Consider the following 19,927-nt stretch of genomic DNA (forward strand, 5'->3'; position numbering starts at 1 on the left):
GAGGACCTAGAAGCAAAACTGAAGGTAGTTATGTTTAAAATGGCATTGGGGATGACAGGGGAAATTAGAAGGGAATACAGGACAACTGGGGGCCAACTAGAAATTATACAAACCTGTAGAGTCGAGTGAACAAAATTATGGCAAAAGGGGAACGTACAGCAGAAATACCATCGCCACAGATAGCTCTAACCGCAACACAGAGCAACATGTGCAGCACGAAAGTGGGGAGGTGGGAAAGAACTGAGGATGTATCCCTCCCCCACAATTGGGAGAATGACAACAATCGCCCCAGAAAACCCAGTGATGACAATCTCTATAACCGCAATGCATGTACCATGTTATGTCGCAATGTTGACCTGTTTTGTACTATGCATAAATAAAAACAAAAAAAAGAGTTTATTTTTAAAACTGCTAAGCGTAAATGCAGCCCACATTCCCTATACAGCGTAGTTAAAGTTTGCTGCCTCCAAGTGACATTTCCACCCAGAAATAGATGAAGCACCTTTCAGATAGCTAAACTAAAGTGCTCAGGACAAACCACAGCTGGTGAATTGTAATATAAATGAACATTCGTCAGTTGCAACATTGAAACCGCTGCCTGTTACCAACTCTCTCTCACGGCCGGTATGTTATCCCTCAAATAAACAAGACTTTCATTTATTCACAAAGTGAAACTGACTTGCTACCCTCAGTACATGCTGTGTTGTTAAACCAAGATGGTATCGCTTTTACATGCCCATTACAAAGATAAATTCAGCGAGCGTGTTGGAAAGTACACACTGTGCGCCTGCTTTCACTAGCCATTTTAGAAGTAAACAGTGCTAGCCCTCCTGAAATGCTCTTTCATGTTTCTATGTGTTCAGATCAAGTTGCCCAGCAACCATACTTCAAGAACAACAAAGCTAGAAAGAATCTTTACATGTGATAGTGAAGGAAAAAATGGAGGCTGCTCAGTGGGTCCCTCATTTAGTAGTGGAACATAAGCCTAATGGAAAAACGAAATTATGCATTGATTTAAAATCTGTGAATTGTTGTATAATCCCAGATAGAAATCCCTTACCCAACATCTCAGAAATGCTTGGTACTATTAAAGATGCAAAGATTATGAGCACACTAGATTTGAGGTCTGCCTTTCATCAAATTTTACTCCATACTTCCTCCAGCAATTTGACAGCATTCATTATGACAGAAGGTCTATTCCAATGCAAATGCATGCCTTTTGGATTAGTTTCAGCTGCATCAGTCTTTCAGCGCATTATTTACCAGTTATTTCACAATATGAATGGTGTTCTGTGTTTCCAGGACAATGGGCCTCATTACAACATAGGCGCTCCCGTAATGAAGGGTGCCTGTACAGAACCGGCACCCTTCATTACGGGATGCCCTATTACGTGGTCCCCTTGCGGGACCCGGTAAGGACACCTGGTCAGACCAGACGTACTTGCGGGTCCCGTGAGGGGACCAGGGAGCTAATAACGTGCCCGTTATTAGCTCCCTCCCCATTCCTATTGAGCCCTATGGGGGCTCAAATGGGAATGGGGATGGGTTCCTTCAAGGAGGAATTACCGGGTCCTTCAAAGTCGGAATGACCTGGTTATTCCTCATTGAAGGAACCCAGTATGGAGGCCCAATGAGTTGGTTATGGTAAAGATCAGGAGGAACATGATAAAAGATTGAAAAAAAGTGTTACATATTTTTATGGAAGCAGGTTTAACCTTGAGTAAGGACAAATGTAAGTTTAGTAAACTGCTACCCAATATTTGGGACATAGTATATTTGAAAGAGGCATTGAGCCTAAGGCTTTGCTAGTGGATAACATTGTACATTTTCCAAGTCCTTCTGACGAGGAGAAAATAGTATCTTTTTTAGGCATGGCTGAATACTATTCCAAGTTGGTGCCAGATCTACCAAGCAAATCCACTCACATGAGGAATTAGTAAAGAAAGGGGTAAGATTCTATTGGTACGATCCGTGTGAAAGAGAATTACAAGAGATTAAGTTTGCTCTCACCAAGGCACCCACATTGAAGAACTTTGATTCTAGGAGAAGTACCATAATCACCACTGATGCTAGTAACCATGGTCTGGGTGCACTGCTGTCACAAAAGGGTGAGAAAGATGAGTACACTATTGCATTTGCATCTAGGGTGTTGAGGGCTGCTGAAAATAATTACTCCACGATAGAGAAATAACTTTTAGCCATAAAATGGGCAAAAGAGAAGGTGTGTCCCTTTCTGTGGGGGGATAAAGTTTGTAATTAGATTGGACCATAAGCCTTTGAAGTACATTCTTATGTTTAAGGGATTGGATAAGGTATCATCCAGAATTCGCAAGTGGGTGGCTGGACTACAAGACTTTAATTGGGATATTGAGTACCTACCTGGTGTTAAGAATAAGGCAACAGATTGTTTTTCCAGGCTTACTAATGTGGTTGAGGATGAGAAAGATGATGAGGAAAAAGATGAACACATTTTCAGTATAGACCATGCAGTAGTGACACAGGAGGAACGGTGTGAGGCTATGTTGGCTGATGAGGTCCTCGTCAATTTTAAGCAAAGATTGGAGTGTAGTATGAAAGGTGCTGAATTAAGAAAAGGGTTTGTGCCGGATCCCTTTAGGCATGTTTGTGGTGAACTATGCATAAAAAGGGATTTGACAACAGGTGTTAGGAAGAAAATTCTTGAAATGGCTCATGAAAGCCATTAAGGAATGACTTAAACTAAATAATTGTTAAGACAGGACTATTGGTGGCCTGGGATGGACATACATATAGAAAGGATTATCAAAGGGTGTGTTTCTAGAACTGAACCTATGACTCTTACGTCTATTCCCTCTGTTCCCTGGGAAAGAGGAGGTTTGGATATTATGGGTCCTGTGAGGTCTCAGGGAGTCATTAGATTTGGTATAGTATTAGTTTGTTTGCTGTCTCACTGGGTTGAACTGTTGTGGGTTCAATGTGTGTGACAAGGACGTAATTAAATTTTTGGATAATATGTTTAAAGGGAAGGCTATCCCACTTCCATTGTCACTGATAATTCGGTCCAGTTAGTAGCAGATGAGATGAAAGAGTATCTTAGGACTAATGGCATTGAACATAAGACGAATTCCATTTACCATCCCAAAACCAACGGAATAGTCAAACGCTTTAACAGAGTTATTAAGAACAGTATAAGGGTGGCTATCTCGGAAGGCGGGGATTGGAAGAAGGCTGCAGAGGACACTGTGGTAGAATACAGGTTCACACCCCATGTGATACAACTGGTATCTCTCCTTTGAAAATGTTAAGAGGAAGGAAACCTAACACAAGAATCTGGCCAGGTTGGTTAGGTAGGGCATGCCAGTGGAATATTGATTTAGATAATGTCAAGGAGAGGATAACTGCTAGACAATTGAGCAATAAGGCTACACTTGATTTGAGGAAAGCGACCAAGCAGTGTGTTGTTAAAGAAGGGGAGTGGGTGCACATAAAACTCCCTGATAATAGAATGGACGGGGTTTGAGATGGTTGGTGCCCATGAAGGTTATTAAGAAATGACATGGCACCATGAAGGTGTCTGAAGGGCGAGTGTACAACATGAATAGGGTATGTAAAGGCAACAAGGAGGTTAAGGAGATGGTGAGTGATTCAATAAGAAGTAAGCCATCTGGTGTGAGCAAGCAATCTAGTGTGTTGCACAAAACTGATAATATGAAGTGTTTCAGTGTGAAGGTGGTCCCCAGTAGGACGCGTCAGAGATTATATGGAATGAAAACTGTATCTGTATCTGTATATGTGTGCTTAGGTGAACTTTCACGAATTATCTCTCAGTATTCATGACTGTTAGTTATTTACCATCTGTGCATCACTGCAGTTATTCAGCAGTTCCAATGTAATGTTCTTAGATATGTTTTTCTTTTTAGGTTGTTACTTTTAATAATGCTCAGGCATCAGTTCATTTCATTTTTTGCTTTTCTTTATTATTATTATTTTCTTTGCTGTTATGGAAAATATGGAAAAAAGGGAGATGTGTAGCATGCTGTGATGCTACTGAGAATGTTGTATATGTGATATGTGGAATGTGGAACTGACAAGAGTGGAATGAGAATGTCAGTGTTTATCTGGTCAGTTGAAAGGAGCTGTGAACAAGGCACTGGGGCATATTGCAGATCTTAAGTTTATATAAATAAATCATCTTCACTGTCCTCCTGTGTGAGAAGAATAATTTCAGTATCATACTCTCTTCGGGGATTCCACCAGAGATTCCTTATGGACTGGGACCTAGTGATACAATTTCTTATGAAGGATTGCAAAAACGCATGGTGCCCAAGGAGGATGAAACTAGTGGGAGTAATCTGAAGCTTCACCTCTGGCTGGGAAACTGAGACATCAGCAAACCAACAAAGCGGGCAGAGGGCGGGGGTTAACAGGGAAAAGGAAGGATTGTTGGCAACCCACAAGCTTACAAGTAGGGAAGCGGGGGCTCATTCGAACGCAACGGGAGAAAAAGGAACGTGCAAAAACAATCTGAGCAAAAGGACTGGAACAATCAAGACCTTGGAAGGGGAGAGGGGAGTTGGGGGGGAGTTTATTTCATGTGTCAGATTTCCTTTCATAATTTGTTTGAACAAAATACCAATTAAAAAATGTAATTGGAAAATAAAATAGCAATAAGCACAGCACCCATGTTAGGGATCTCTGATTACAGTGCAGAATGATTTGTATTCTCCCATTCAAACTGAGTAGTAATGACAGTAGTCCTGGCGAAAAGACTACCATGGGATACAAACCATTAGCATTCTACAGTGGGATCTTAGGTCCAGTGATGAAAGATCATTATCCATGTGAACAAGCATTGGCGGCAGCAGCCTTTACAATTGAAAAATCTGCTAACATCACAATGGGCTGTGCCGTAACATTATATGTCGAGCATGCCCTGTTTGCTATTCTTCAAAAGCCTAAAAGCACATTGTCCACCAAGAGAGCCTATGGCTACAAGGTGATTATATCAAAAGCGTTGATTAAAATTGTCAGATGCAGAGTAGTGAATCATGTAAGATCATGACTGCACCAACTACACTGAATATCATAATGAGATACCACATGTTAAAGAAAATGTCGTAGGAAGGCTGGGACAATCTTCTTTATTGACAGGTCCTCATCAATTGATCAGAGCAAGGGCAAAAGGCACACTCGGACCGCAGTGGTAAAAGCAAGACTGAATGGCAGTTTTGAGACAGTAGTAAGTGCAGCACAAGCAGCAGAATTGGTAGAGCTTATTTTGGCACTTGAAATGCATGAAGATGAGGTGGTAACAGTGTATTCCGACTGCGCCTACCTGACGTCAACAGGACATGCAGGACTGTCACGTTGGAAGATCTCTGCTTCTTATGTGCAGATGGCACATTAGTGCAGCATGCGCCACTACTGGACAGGCTCAGTAATGCACTTAAACTCCCATCGGCATCACAAAGGTGATGTGCACAGCACACACTAAAGTTACAGATTTAGTTTCCTGCAGCAATGAGGCAGCTGATTTAGAAGCAAAAAGAGCAGTATATTTTCCTGAAATATCTCAGTTTGACACTGCACCAAATAAGTACACACATGCACGAAACATGGTAATGAAGGAAGGCTTTAATACACTACCCACAGCCCAAATAACTGAGTTGCAGGGAAGAGCACTGTGAAGGCATCATGAAGCAAGACACAGACAACAAACTTAAAGTTCAAACAAAAGATATTTATTAACTTAAATGCTAGGATGGTTGAAGGCCTAACTTGCCTTGTGCTAAGGTGGGATTTCCCATGCCTGTACGAAAGTAGGGAAAGTCTGAGTCAAAGAGTTCAACTTAATAGTCTGTCTGTGTCCAAAACCTATTCTTGCCCTCACAACTAGAACAAACCAAAGTGTAGGGATGTCAATGTCAAAAGAAACAGCGTTTAACTTAAAGTTCTAAGCTTCGTCCAGCTCGCAGCTTTCTCTCAGCTCTGCTTCACCAAACACAAGAAAGTTCCATGAAAAAGAGTCTTGAGGTTTACCTTTCTCCCGTTCAAGGTAATATAGTTCAGAACGAATCCAGGGGTTCCCTTCACCAAGCTTCAAATAACACAATCCAAACAAAAGAGGGTCTTGAGACTCTGATCCCAAGACTACACATATAGACCTGCCAGGTCTCAGGGTTCCCTTCCCCAAGACTTCAATGTCTCACACAGGTTCCATGGTACTTTTTTTTGTGCACCAAGTCACCTTTTATTTGGCTTCCTTTATTTGTGTTTGGGTTTAGGGTGTGCTCTTGGAGTCCTCCAGTTTCTCCTTAGCCGCACGCCTCATGGCTCTGCCACCATGTGTCACACACCCCTTTTTAAATGCTAGCCTTGTCATACCGTATTTACTTTTCTTTAGGTTCCCTGTTTGGATTTCCTTCAGCCTTGAATGTATTCACCTGCAAAGTTTAGGTTCATTTATTGTCCAACAATCATTCCGTTTTATTCAATGGCAGTTCAGAGTTTAATGGGTATGTAGTGATGTTGTTGAATAGAAAATAACAAACAGCATTTATGTCTAAACATTTATAATGAAAAAATACTGAATTTTATTAAATATATATATAAATATAAGTCACCTTTTATTTGGCTTACTTTATTGGTGTTTGGGTTTAGAGTGTGCTCTTGGACTCCTCCGGTTTCTCCTTAGCCGCCTGCCTCGTGGCTCTGCCACCATGTGTCACACACCCCTTTTTAAATGGTAGCCTTGTCATACCATATTTACTTTTCTTTTGGTTCCCTGTTCAGATTTCCTTCAGCCTTGAATGTATTCACCTGCAAAGTTTAGGTTCATTTATTGCGCAACAATCATTCAGTTTTATTCAATGGCAGTTCAGAGTTTAATGGGTATGCAGTGATGTTGTCGAATAGAAAATAACAAACAGCATTTATGTCTAAACATTTATAATGAAAAAATACTGAATTTTATTAAGTATATATGGTGTTGGGGTAAGGGGTTAAAACAAGTGGGGAGGGGGTTGAGATGGGATTATAAATGAAGGGAAAGAGGGCGGCTGAGAGGGAGGACCCCCAAATAAAAAAAAAACGGTATTTTTCTCATACATTTGTTTTAGATTTTAGACATGAATGTTGTTCGTTATTATCTATTTGTTAAAATCACATGTAAACATTTAATGCATTCTTATGTTGCTTAATTTAAGATTTGAGTTCATTTGTTGTGCCACATGCATTCAGTATTCAATGTTTACTGGTTTGCTTAAAGGTTGAATTTCCCTTAAATTCTGTATTTAATATGCATTGGCTTTCTTTAAGTTTTCCTTTAATTCCTTGGTTGAAGACTTTTAATAACGTTCCTGCTGAGACACGCAATCACAGGATTCGTAATGTTCTGAGACTTTCGAAAATGTGCTTGTTCCTTTAACAAGGCACACAACCACTCTGCTACATTGTACAAGTCTTTGCTCTCATTTAACAATAGCAGTTCACTTTACAGGCGTCGTGGTTACAGTAATACCGGGTTTCTCTATCTGGGAAACTCACCGGCTCACTGTAAAGTCCTTTTCCATATTGTGCTGGCCACAATCTTGGCTGCTTCCTTCCAACGGTTCTTTCTCCTCCCCTCAGACACTCTCGCTCTCTTGCAGTACCGCAGGAGAACCAATCCCTTTGATGGAACACCCCTCATCTGGTCTCCTTCCTTCGCCTTGCCTCTGCCACACAGAGCTTTTGCTCCCACTTCACACTCGCAGGGATCCACAGCTGCTTCAGTCCTCAGTTTGCTCCTTCGGCTGCAGAAAGGCTCAGCATGGCTCGCATCAGCATCTCATCTCTCCCTCACCTTCCTGCCCAGACTCCTTTTATACACGTGACTTCTGTAAAAGGGTTGCAGGTGTGAGTCCTTTCTCCTAATTGCCGGACTATAGTTCTTCCTCGTCCCAGTACCAAAGTGGTGCAGTTGCATGTTGGTGTGCATAACTCCTAGTTGCCTCTTCCTCGTTTGAGTAATGTCAAATGCCACATGTGGAAAAATGAGGGGAGCTGTTTTATAATAGCCCATAAAGATTGGGGGGAGGGTTAAGTTTGTCATCAATAGAAAAAGGGGGGTACCTTGTCTCGCCCAAGGGTTCCTCACTCCCAATCCTCAAGGACCCTCCACCCAGGTGATCCTCCCTCACTTTTTCACCCTGAGGCGTGGGATCCAAGAGGAATGGCCTTTCCCTGGCCACCTGCGCAGTGGATCCAAGGGGAGTAGGAGTGAGAATACCCTCAGGTTTCTCACAGCACTATCAGAAAAACAAGAAATATGGAAATGAAAGGTGTGCTCATTGTCCCCCACAGATGCAATGTAGCGGCAGGACAGCACCGGGAAAACAGCTATGCCCTTGGGATTACTTAAAGTAGCATTAGACCATTTTCACTACCCAGCGTACACAACATGCGAGCGGCTTGCATTTTCAATCTCTGAGGAGTGGTTTGTTCTGAAACTGGCAGAGCATGTTGCTGAATTCATTGTGAACGGTCTAACTTGCTAGCAGTTTACTGCTGGGCAAAATCTGCAAACAGTCCTACTGGACCCTTACAGCATTTGCATATAGACTATGTAGATATTCTCCAAGTTTGTAATGGTACAGGTATATGCCAGTAGTTGTATGTCCCTTTTCCCGATGGATTGAAGCATGGCTGCTAGCCTACCTTTAGCCCTATTTGCATTACTTAATCAGCCCGACTCAGACCATCACCTGACCCCACACAATCTGGTGACGGGATGCCATATGCATGTACCTCTTGAACCTCCCACTCGAGTGATTACTGATGCCCATAGTGTTTCAAATGTATTGGGAACTGAAATGTATGATTATTTGACTGCTATGATGGCGAGTGTTACTTTCATGTCTCGATAGCTTTGAGTACAGCAGAGGTCGAAGAAGACTGATGAAAATAATGAACAAATTGATGCTACAACAATTCTGAAACTGCTTGCTCTATACCCAGGAGACAAAATCCTCTGCAGAAACTTTACCCCTCGCTGGCACAAGCTGTGGTTTGGAGGACCTTTTGTTGTGGAAGAAGTGGTACCAACAGCTGTAAAGGTACGAGGAAGACAGGCGTGGCTGCAACTTGGTGACGTCAAACCCTACAAAGGAGAGACCCCCGTGCTGCAACCCTGTGAATCTGAAGATGAAGAAGAGATGAGACGAGCATAGACGAGATAAGTAACCAGAGCAAACCAGCAACCAATATTACAACCAATACCATACAGAGACAGTGTTCCTTTTGGTTATATACAGCAATAGAGGAGACATAGTGGACACTTTTTCCAACCATATCTGCATGAGACAAGGAGTAGCACTTGAACAAAAAGAAAAAATATATATACTAAGTGATTCCTCTAACAATTATATTTTCTATGGCTTTATCTTATTTAGTAAACACATATACTGCTCTAGGACTTAGAAATATAGCCCTCACTGTTCTTCTGGTAAATCTTAAAACGTATTTTATTTTTTTTAAGGATTTTTCTTGCTGTATTGACACAATTTTTCCTGTGAACACTGACATTTTGAAGGCACGGGAAGAAACTTTTGGGAAGGAAAAGAAAAATGTGACTTTTCAATTTTGTTAGATATTCGCTTTTGGCACGTAGACGTAACAATGCTCATGGTTATTTTCAAAGAGTTGATACATTGGCAATAATGCTCATAGTAATGTTTTTTACATTTTGCAGTGTAAGGATGAGGCTGGATGGCTGTTGCAACTTGACAGAATGTACCTTTTATTTTCCCAGATATTTAAATAAATTAACCTGAAGGAGTTCAAAAGAAAAAAAACTCAAATTCAGTATTTTTTTCTTATTGTTGCTTCGTTGATAAGGATGAATCAACTGGGATTGAAAACTAGTCCTCATACGCCCAAAGCGTCTCTGGTGTGGCTCTCTCTTCCTCTGCACGGCTGTTCTGCAAGAGATCGGATGAACAACACACAGACCGTCATTGTTCTCCAGTTTATATAGGGGCTGTAGTGGTTTTAGCGAATCAGCAAGTACATGCTCTGATTCTCTATATATACCCCACAATCCCTACCCCCTTCCTCTCTGACGGAAGATTGCCATGATGCCTTTCCCACTGACTCCGGCGGAACACGTGCGGCTGCTGCCTCCAGGTAACGTGGTGTTTCTGAAACACTTGGACTGCCTTTGTAAGGGGAATAAGAAAGGCTGGGGGACCGCTTTTGTAAGGGGAATAATGAAGGTTGGGTGGAATGAGACCTGTTATGGGAGCTGGTACGGAAATAAAACTGTCATCCGTTTCCCCCCTCACCGCCTTAGTGGCTGCAAGCCAGTCGTTGTTCATCTTCCCCTCCTTCCTGATAGGTGTAGACGGGAGCTGGGAACACCACTTCCCCGGTTCCCCTTCTTTCTTTTCCGTGTCGAAGTATTCGTTTTTCACCCCTCTGAGTAGCTGTTCCTCGTTCCCACGTAGGCTCTGTCTTGATCGCGGCATGGCTGGCAGTGCACTGAATTCCCTCAGCGTTCTTTCCACGTGCATTGCTCGGAAACCTGTATGCGAGCTTTCCTCTATGCGCTCCTTGTGAAGCGGCCCTCTGTTTTCCAACCCCTCTGGGAGCTCACCCATTGCTTCCACACTTGCCCCAAGCATCCTCCACTGGGTTTCTAAGGACCCAGCCCGCTCACAAACTCCCCTGAAGAATCGAGCTGCCCGGGTTGATCAACACTCCTAGAGAGGTAATCAGGAACCAGTTGGAATGATGCGGGCTTATGCAAAGTCTTGAAACAAAAAGCCTGTGGGGTGAGAAACCACCTCAAAACGCGTTGGTTGGAATCTTTTTGGACCGCTAGCCATTGCAAAGGGGCATGGGCCGTGAATACAGTGAATGTCCGGCATCTAGAACACATCACACCTGCGCTAAAAATACTGCACTGGCTACCAATAAAACAACAAAGAAAATTCAATTCCATGTGCATCACGCACAGAGCTATACACAACCAAGGCGTAGAATTCCTGAGAGATAAATTACGCCTACACCAGCCGACAAGAACGCTCAGATTAAGCAACGATATATGCCTAGACCCGAAACCCTATAAAAAAGAAAATTTGGAGGATCCTCGTTTTCTCACCAGGCACCGAAAACATGGAATGACCTACCAAAGAATATACGGAACACAAGAAATCATCTATCATTCAGAAAACTGCTCAAATCCTGGCTCTTCACTGCGTAACTAGAAGACCACCCACAGGAATACCCACACCACCTATCAACGAAGAATAAAGAGACGGGCCGCGGCCCCCACCAAACAACCAAACTCGATCATAATGCACCCCACGACAGTCCATAAGACATCTTGAGAGATAGTCACAATAGGAGGACACTACAGACCGAACATATAGTCAGACCAAGACAAAACCACTTAGTCGACTCATTCACAGTATCACGGCCTGACATATTCAATTTAGATGGTAGGGTAAGAGGAGACCTCGACTCCTGTGTCGCGCCAAAACCAAATCTCTTGTCAGGTGTGGGCCTCTCTCCCCCTTGTGGGACTCGCAATTCTAGCTATGTTTTAGGACGGCACTGAATTATTCAATTATTTCTCATATCCAGCGAAGTAAATTACTATACTCAGTTTCTCAGTTGGGCGTGGGCCTCTCCCCCACTATGCGGGTCTCCCAAGTCTGGCCGTTTTCACACCACGCAGGACTCCCGAAACCTAGGCATTCAGCCATACCATGATTAGCTGCAAAACATTTAACCCACTAACCAAAAAAACAAAAAGCTCAAAACTTTCTACATACTTATCTCACTCAAACGAACACAACCACCTCTCGCACCGCAATCTGCATGCACTTCACCACAGCGCTACAACACATAAACCGCACACAACAGCACATGAGGACGGACATCGCCCCGATACTCGCACCAAAAGCTCAGCGCCTGGTGTATACAGAGTTGAAGTTGCCAACAGAACACCACTCTTCTCACTATCCTACTCCCTCTTCACCCTACTAACCCATTCCACCTTCTCGTTTGCAGATCCGCCAGAGCGCCTGGGGACCAACGCTGGTGATGGTGCGTGGTACAAATATCTTTAACATTTAAAATGTAACATCTGTTTAATGGTCTTGTTGTAACGTTCCACAAGATCATTTGTCTGAGGGTGATAGACCGAGTGCCCCACTCTAAGCGGGAAAATAAATTTATCTAGAGGATGGTTCATGAATAATCAAATTACATTTTCCCCCGAAGATCGATGGGCCCCAATCATAGCTGGAAACGAGAAAAAACTGATATGTGCAGTCGTCTCCTTTTGGAATAACATCATGGGGAACTGTCAAACTGGTTGAGAAAGAAGAAGGACAAGAATCAACGAGAAGCAACAGAAACCAATGGGACTTTGGAACATTTTTATTATGTATGGTGTAAAGAACAAAGCAATATGTAAGACATTACAATAAGATGAAAGGTTTGATATGTAAACCGAAACATTTTAATAAAAATGTTTTTAAAAAATGGACTGAGGTCCATATCTGCCTGATGTTTAGTTGTGGACATACCTGTCGCATAACCCCAGACACAACATTTCTTCCTTGATCAGTGATGATTTCTGTGGGTACCCCCACTCTAGCAAAGAAAGGTACCAGCATATTATAGACTTGTGTTGCATTTATCCCTCTGATTGGGAATGTCTGCGGGTATCTTGTTGCATAGTCCACTGGTGGCCATGGCTATTGGCTCTAAGGATCCCACGATATCCATCGCAAACCGAAAATATTGTTCCTTTATCAGTGGCATAGGCTGTAAGGGGGTCTTGGTGGATAGTCTAGGATTGGTCTTCTGGCATAATGTACTTTCCTCACAATATCTGGCCACACTACTGGCCACTAAAACCTTTTTAACACTTTTTCTTGTTTTTTTTTTCCCCTAGCCAGGTGACCACCTGTTGTCTCATCATGAACTAATTTGAGCACAGTTGACCTAAAACTTATGGGAACCAACAATTGTTCTATCTCTTGGTTAGCACGATCATTTTTCACCAGATATAAAAGGCCCTTTAATAACCTAAACCATGGGTAGGTCGAACCCCTCTCTGGATGAGTGAGTGTGAGCCTGCTCCCAGGCCCCTGTTAGGGTAGGATCTGACCCCAGCTCACTTCGGAATGTTTGTTTTTTAGCTTCTGGTAACCAGTCTATTATTCAGCTGAACTTATTTCCTTCAGCCCAAACCCTTTTTACTGTTCTTACCTTCGCTTCTACTTTTCCTTTGGGGTTTCGGAGGAGGTATTTTTAGCTTTGTTTGGGCGAAGGGAGCGGTTTGTAGCCACTCTGCATCCTTTACACACTCTTGAAATGAGGCAATGTCTGTCCCTATAAGAACTGGCATCGGTAGATGAGGCATGATGGCAGCCTTCAACTTAGAATCAACCCCCTTTACTTATATTTTGACTTATTTTGAAGGATAAGACTTAGGGCCTCATTACGAGTTCGGCGGTAGCCATGCCGCTACTGGCAGCATGGCTGCTGCCGAAATCGCGTCCGTGTCCGGGTCCTCGGAATGAGGACTTGCCGGGGCATTCTGAGTTCGGAAGGCCTGGTAATTTCTCCCTCCAAGGACACGGTCCTTCCCCATTCCCATTTCAGCCCCCATAGGGCTGAATGGGAATGGGAGAGGGAGAAAACAACGGGCCATTACGAGATGGTCCGTTGTTTGCTCCCTCTTCCCCTCGCGGGACCCGCTCTGCACGTCTGGTAAAACCAGATGTGCAGAACGGGTCCCGCGAGGGGAACTCGTAATCGGGCGGTACGGGGTTGACGGCACCGGCACCTTTACCGGTGCCGTTAACCCCGTACCGCCCGACTCGTAATGAGGGCCTTAGTGTCCCTGTATACACACTTTATAGGTATCTGAGACATTCCCCCATACCCAGACCCACTTACATCTGGTCTGACGGCCGTTTGTTCACTTATGCTGTCTAGGAGTGCCTGTCTGTGTATTCCATCCACCCGAACGTCCATCTAGTATGGTCTCGACTTCTCCGATATTCCCTTCCTTGTACAAAAACCATTTCCATTGGCTCAGGTTTAGGTTTCCTGGGGAAAATCTTGCTATGTGTCCCCACTCTCTGCAGTCAACACACTGAGGTCTGGCTTACACTGGGCCAGGAGATCCCCTTGCCACCAAATTTGTAAGGATGAGGCTGGACGGCTGTTGCAACTTGACAGAATGTACCTTTTATTTTTCCAGATATTCAAATAAATTAACCAGAAGGAGTTCAAAAGAAAAAAAAACTCAAGGACTTAAATTCAGTCTTCTTTTCCTTCTGTTGCTTCGTTGATAAGGATAACTCAGCTGGGATTGAAGATAATTCCTCGTACGCCCAGAACGTCTCTGGTGTGGCGCTCTCTTCCGCTGCACGGCTGTTCTGCAAGAAATCAGATGAACAACACACAGTCCGTAATCATTCGCTAGTTTATATAGGGGCTGGATTGGTTTTACCAATCAGCAAGTACATGCTCTGATTCTCTATATATACCCCCCCAAGCCCTGCCCCCTTCCCCTCTGACCGAAAATTGCCATGATGCCTTTCCCACTGACTCCGGTGGAACAGGTGCGGCTGCTGCCTCCAGGTAAAGTGGCGTTTCCGAAACACTTGGACCGCGTTTGTAAGGGGAATAATGAAGGCTGGGCGGACCGCTTTTTTTAAGGGGAATAATGAAGGCTGGGTGGAATGAGACCTGACATGGGAGCCGGTACGGGAACAAAACTGTCATCCGTTTCCCCCCCTCGGTGTTAGTGGCTGCAAGCCGGTGTTGTATGCTATCCTGCCTCCCATGGTAGATTGTGGGAGGCAGTGTTCGGCAATCTTCGGAGTCACGCCCACTTGATGGCTACAGCCATACATGCAGCCCGAAATGAAAAGCTAATGTCATAGCCCGCCTACAGCCCGCCCTCCAACATCTCTGTTCAGGGATTGGCCAGAGCTACCAGATGGGCGTTGTTTCAGGGCCTTCACTCTGTCATGGGAAGCCGAATATCATACAGTATGGTATAATATACGGCTTCCCATGTTGTTTTTTTTTTTTTAATACTGTGCAAAGTCTGGGAGCCTAGCATTCGCTCAGTTGTACATTTGCGCACATGTTATTATTTTAAATGGTATAATAATAAGAAAGGTTGTACTGTTACAGTAGATGGGGCACTTAAACATGTTTTATGGCATAATTAACCTTTCTATATTTTATTCCAACATCACACTACAGCCAAAATAAGAAAGGTTGTACTGTGACAGCAGATAGGGCGCACATGTTATTATTTTAAATGGTATAATAATAAGAAAGTTTGTACTGTTACAGTAGATGGGGCGCTTAAACATTTTTTATGGCATAATTAACCTTTCTATATTTGATTCCAACATCAAAGCACGAGGAATCACTGCAGAAGTCTCTCTTAAGGATAAAGGGGGAGGTTGGGCTCAGTCACACAACTCTGTCATAATGCAGGGGGGTGCACGGTAGGGTCTCCCTTCAGCATGTGTTATTGGGAAGGGAAGTCAACAGTATTTTACGTAATTGGTGTTAAGCTCCCTGTTCACCCGCGGCTTGGTAAACTGTGCACATTATCACACACTGCTGCAAGTGACTGGTATGGGCTGCGCTATGTCATGGCTACAACACCACTGGGTTAATGAGGCTCAAGCCCCCTACCTAAAGTTTGGGCTGTTTGTATGGGGATGAAATGCAGACTGGTGAGAGTCTGTGTAATTCCTTTCCTTTTGTCCTCAGCAGCGCTGTTCTTCGGCGTGCATTCAGCCATCACACACTACAATGGGGCATTTCCAACCGAAAGATCCCCTTCCCCTTGCAGCTACAACTATCAATTCTGTGTCTGCTTCCAAGACGGATCTATCTGATTACTGTGCCCCAATTACTATGACCCCCAAAATGTTGACTTTTTTATTTCAACCCCATTTTCACCTCATATATATGCTGGGAGAGACACCATCAGCCCCCCTACATGTATTATGGTAATTCGCATCCCCTGTCTCCCTGGGGTTAACTCACAATGACACAAGTCGTCATCCTGTTTAACGTTTAATCTGGTCCCTACCAATGTATCGGCACCACCTACCTCCTCCCTTGACACCCCCATACCTTTTCATTGTTGGGGTGCATGATATCATGGCCTGAACGCAACTATGGTAATTCACAAAACCTGTAACACACATCCTGTTTTATGTTTACTCTGGTCCCAAATGATGTAGAGGCACCACCTAGCCCTTCCCTGGATACCTCCATACCCTTTGATTGTGGGGGTGCAAGATATCATGGCCTGAATGCACTTATGGTCATTTTGCATCCCCTGCCTCCCTGGGGTTAGCTCACACTAACAAAAGTGGTCATCCTGTTTTATGTTTAATCTGGTCCCAAACGAAGTAGAGGCACCATCTAACATCGCCCTGGACACCCCCATACCTTTTGATTGTGGGGGGTGCAAGATATCATGGCCTGAATACACCTATGGTAGTTCGCATCCCCTACCTCCCTGGGGTTAACTCACACTAGCGCACGTGGTCATCCTGCTGTATGTTTAATCTGGTCCTAACCAATATAGATGCGTCCCCTAGCCCCTCCCTGGAGACCCCTATGCCTTTTGATTGTGGGGGGTGCAAGATATCATGGCCTGAATGCACCTATGGTAATTTGCATCCCCTATTTCTCTTGGGGCTATTGACACTAGCGCAAGTGGTCATCCTGGTTTATGTTTACTCTGGTCCTAACCAATGTAGAGGTGTCCCCTAACCCCTCCCGGAACACCCCCATACCTTTCGATTGTGGGGGGTGCAAGATATCATGGCCTGAATGCACCTATGGTAGGTTGCATCCCCTACCTCCCTGGGGTTAACTCACACTGACGCAAGTGGTCATCCTGTTTTATGTTTAATCTGGTCCCAACCAATGTAGATGCACCATCTAACCCTTCCCTGGAGACCACCATGCCTTTTGATTGTGGGGGGTGCAAGATATCATGGCCTGAATGCACCTATGGTAATTTGTATCCCCTATTTCTCTTGGGGCTATTCACACTAGCGCAAGTGGTCATCCTGTTTTATGTTTAATCTGGTCCCAACAAATGTAGAGGCACCATCTACCCCCTCCCGGAACACCCCCATACCTTTTGATTGTGGGGGGTGCAAGATATCATGGCCTGAATGCACCTATGGTAATTTGCATCCCCTATTTCTCTTGGGGTAATTCACACTAGCGCAATTGGTCATCCTGTTTTATGTTTACTCTGGTCCTAACCAATATAGAGGCATCCCCCTAGCCCCTCCCGGAACACCCCTATACCTTTTGATTGTGGGGGGTGCAAGATATCATGGCCTGAATGCACCTATGGTAATTTGCATCCCCTATTTCTCTTGGGGTAATTCACACTAGCGCAAGTGGTCATCCTGTTTTATGTTTACTCTGGTCCTAACCAATATAGAGGCATCCCCCTAGCCCCTCCCGGAACACCCCATACCTTTTGATTGTGGGGGGTGCAAGATATCATGGCCTGAATGCACCTGTGGTAATTTGCATCCCCTATTTCTCTTGGGGCTATTCACACTAGTGCAAATGGTCATCCTGTTTTATGTTTACTCTGGTCCCAATCAATGTAGATGCACCATCCAACCCCTCCTTGGAGACCCCCATGCCTTTTGATTGTGGGGGGTGCAAGATATCATGGCCTGGACACAACTATGGTAATTCGCATTCCCTACCTCCCTGGGGTTAACTCACAGTAGCGCACGTGGTCATCCTGCTGTATGTTTAATCTGGTCCCAATCAATGTAGAGGCATCACCTAGCCCCTCCCTGGACACCCCTATACCTTTTGATTGTGGGGGTGCAAGATGTCATGGCCTGAACACACCTATGGTAGTTCGCATCCCCTACCTCCCTGGGGTAAACTCGCACTAGCGCATTTGGTCATCCTGTTTTATGTTTAATCTGGTCCCAATCAATGTAGATGCACCATCTAACCCTTCCCTGGAGACCCCCATGCCTTTTGATTGTGGGGGGTGCAAGATATCATGGCCTGAATGCACCTATGGTAATTTGCACCCCCTATTTCTCTTGGGGCTATCCACACTAGTGCAAGTGGTCATCCTGTTTTATGTTTATTCTGGTCCCAATCAATGTAGATGCACCATCTAACCCCTTCCTGGAGTCCCCCATGCCTTTTGATTGTGGGGGTGCAAGATATCATGGCCTGAACACACCTATGGTAATTCGCATCCCCTACCTCCCTAGGGTTAACTCACACTAGCGCACGTGGTCATCCTGCTGTATGATTAATCTGGTCCTAACCAATATAGAGGCGTCTCCTAGCCCCTCCCTGGAGACCCCTATGCCTTTTGATTGTGGGGGGTGCAAGATATCATGGCCTGAATGCACCTATGGTAATTTGCATCCCCTATTTCTCTTGGGGCTATTGACAGTAGCGCAAGTGGTCATCCTGGTTTATGTTTACTCTGGTCCTAACCAATGTAGAGGCATCCTCTAACCCCTCCCGGAACACCCCCATACCTTTCGATTGTGGGTGGTGCAAGATATCATGGCCTGAATACACCTATGGTAGTTCGCATCCCCTACCTCCCTGGGGTTAACTCACACTAGCGCACGGGGTCATCCGGCTGTATGTTTAATCTGGTCCCAATCAATGTAGAGGCATCACCTAGCCCCTCCCTGGACACCCCCATACCTTTTGATTGTGGGGGGTGCAAGATGTCATGGCCTGAACACACCTATGGTAGTTCGCATCCCCTACCTCCCTGGGCTTAACTCACACTAGCGCATTTGGTCATCCTGTTTTATGTTTAATCTGGTCCCAATCAATGTAGATGCACCATCTAACCCTTCCCTGGAGACCCCCATGCCTTTTGATTGTGGGGGGTGCAAGATATCATGGGCTGAATGCACCCATGGTAATTTACACCCCCTATTTCTCTTGGGGCTATTCACACTAGTGCAAGTGGTCATCCTGTTTTATGTTTATTCTGGTCCCAATCAATGTAGATGCACCATCTAACCCCTTCCTGGAGACCCCCATGCCTTTTGATTGTGGGGGTGCAAGATATCATGGCCTGAACACACCTATGGTAATTCGCATCCCCTACCTCCCTGGGGTTAACTCACACTAGCGCACGTGGTCATCCTGCTGTATGATTAATCTGGTCCTAACCAATATAGAGGCATCCCCTAGCCCCTCCCTGGAGACCCCTATGCCTTTTGATTGTGGGGGGTGCAAGATATCATGGCCTGAATGCACCTATGGTAATTTGCATCCTCTATTTCTCTTGGGGCTATTGACACTAGCGCAAGTGGTCATCCTGGTTTATGTTTACTCTGGTCCTAACCAATGTAGAGGTGTCCCCTAACCCCTCCCGGAACACCCCCATACCTTTCGATTGTGGGGGGTGCAAGATATCATGGCCTGAATGCACCTATGGTAGGTTGCATCCCCTACCTCCCTGGGGTTAACTCACACTGACGCAAGTGGTCATCCTGTTTTATGTTTAATCTGGTCCCAACCAATGTAGATGCACCATCTTACCCCTCCCTGGAGACCACCATGCCTTTTGATTGTGGGGGGTGCAAGATATCATGGCCTGAATGCACCTATGGTAATTTGCATCCCCTATTTCTCTTGGGGCTATTCACACTAGCGCAAGTGGTCATCCTGTTTTATGTTTAATCTGGTCCCAACAAATGTAGAGGCACCATCTACCCCCTCCCGGAACACCCCCATACCTTTTGATTGTGGGGGGTGCAAGATATCATGGCCTGAATGCACCTATGGTAATTTGCATCCCCTATTTCTCTTGGGGTAATTCACACTAGCGCAAGTGGTCATCCTGTTTTATGTTTACTCTGGTCCTAACCAA

The 19,927-nt window shown here is 44.6% G+C and overlaps 2 long non-coding RNA genes across 2 annotated transcripts in view; one reads left to right on the top strand and one right to left on the bottom strand.

Moving 5' to 3' along the window:
• Nucleotides 1-14,206: 14,206 nt before the first annotated feature.
• LOC138567093 (uncharacterized) lies at nt 14,207-14,861 on the bottom strand. Its single transcript, XR_011302100.1, has 2 exons — nt 14,563-14,861; nt 14,207-14,420 (listed from the first exon to the last, which is right to left on the bottom strand). It is a non-coding gene; the product is annotated as an uncharacterized lncRNA (long non-coding RNA).
• The window catches only part of LOC138567094 (uncharacterized), a 93,055-nt gene continuing 87,666 nt past the window's right edge, over nt 14,539-19,927 (top strand). The window contains exon 1 of the long non-coding RNA XR_011302101.1: nt 14,539-14,625. This is a non-coding gene — a long non-coding RNA (uncharacterized lncRNA). The remainder of the gene's footprint in view (nt 14,626-19,927) is intronic.

The sequence above is a fragment of the Ambystoma mexicanum genome, chromosome 2p, assembly GCF_040938575.1.
Source record: "Ambystoma mexicanum isolate Mex_15411 chromosome 2p, UKY_AmexF1_1, whole genome shotgun sequence".
In the NCBI taxonomy this organism is placed as follows: Eukaryota; Metazoa; Chordata; class Amphibia; order Caudata; family Ambystomatidae; genus Ambystoma; species Ambystoma mexicanum.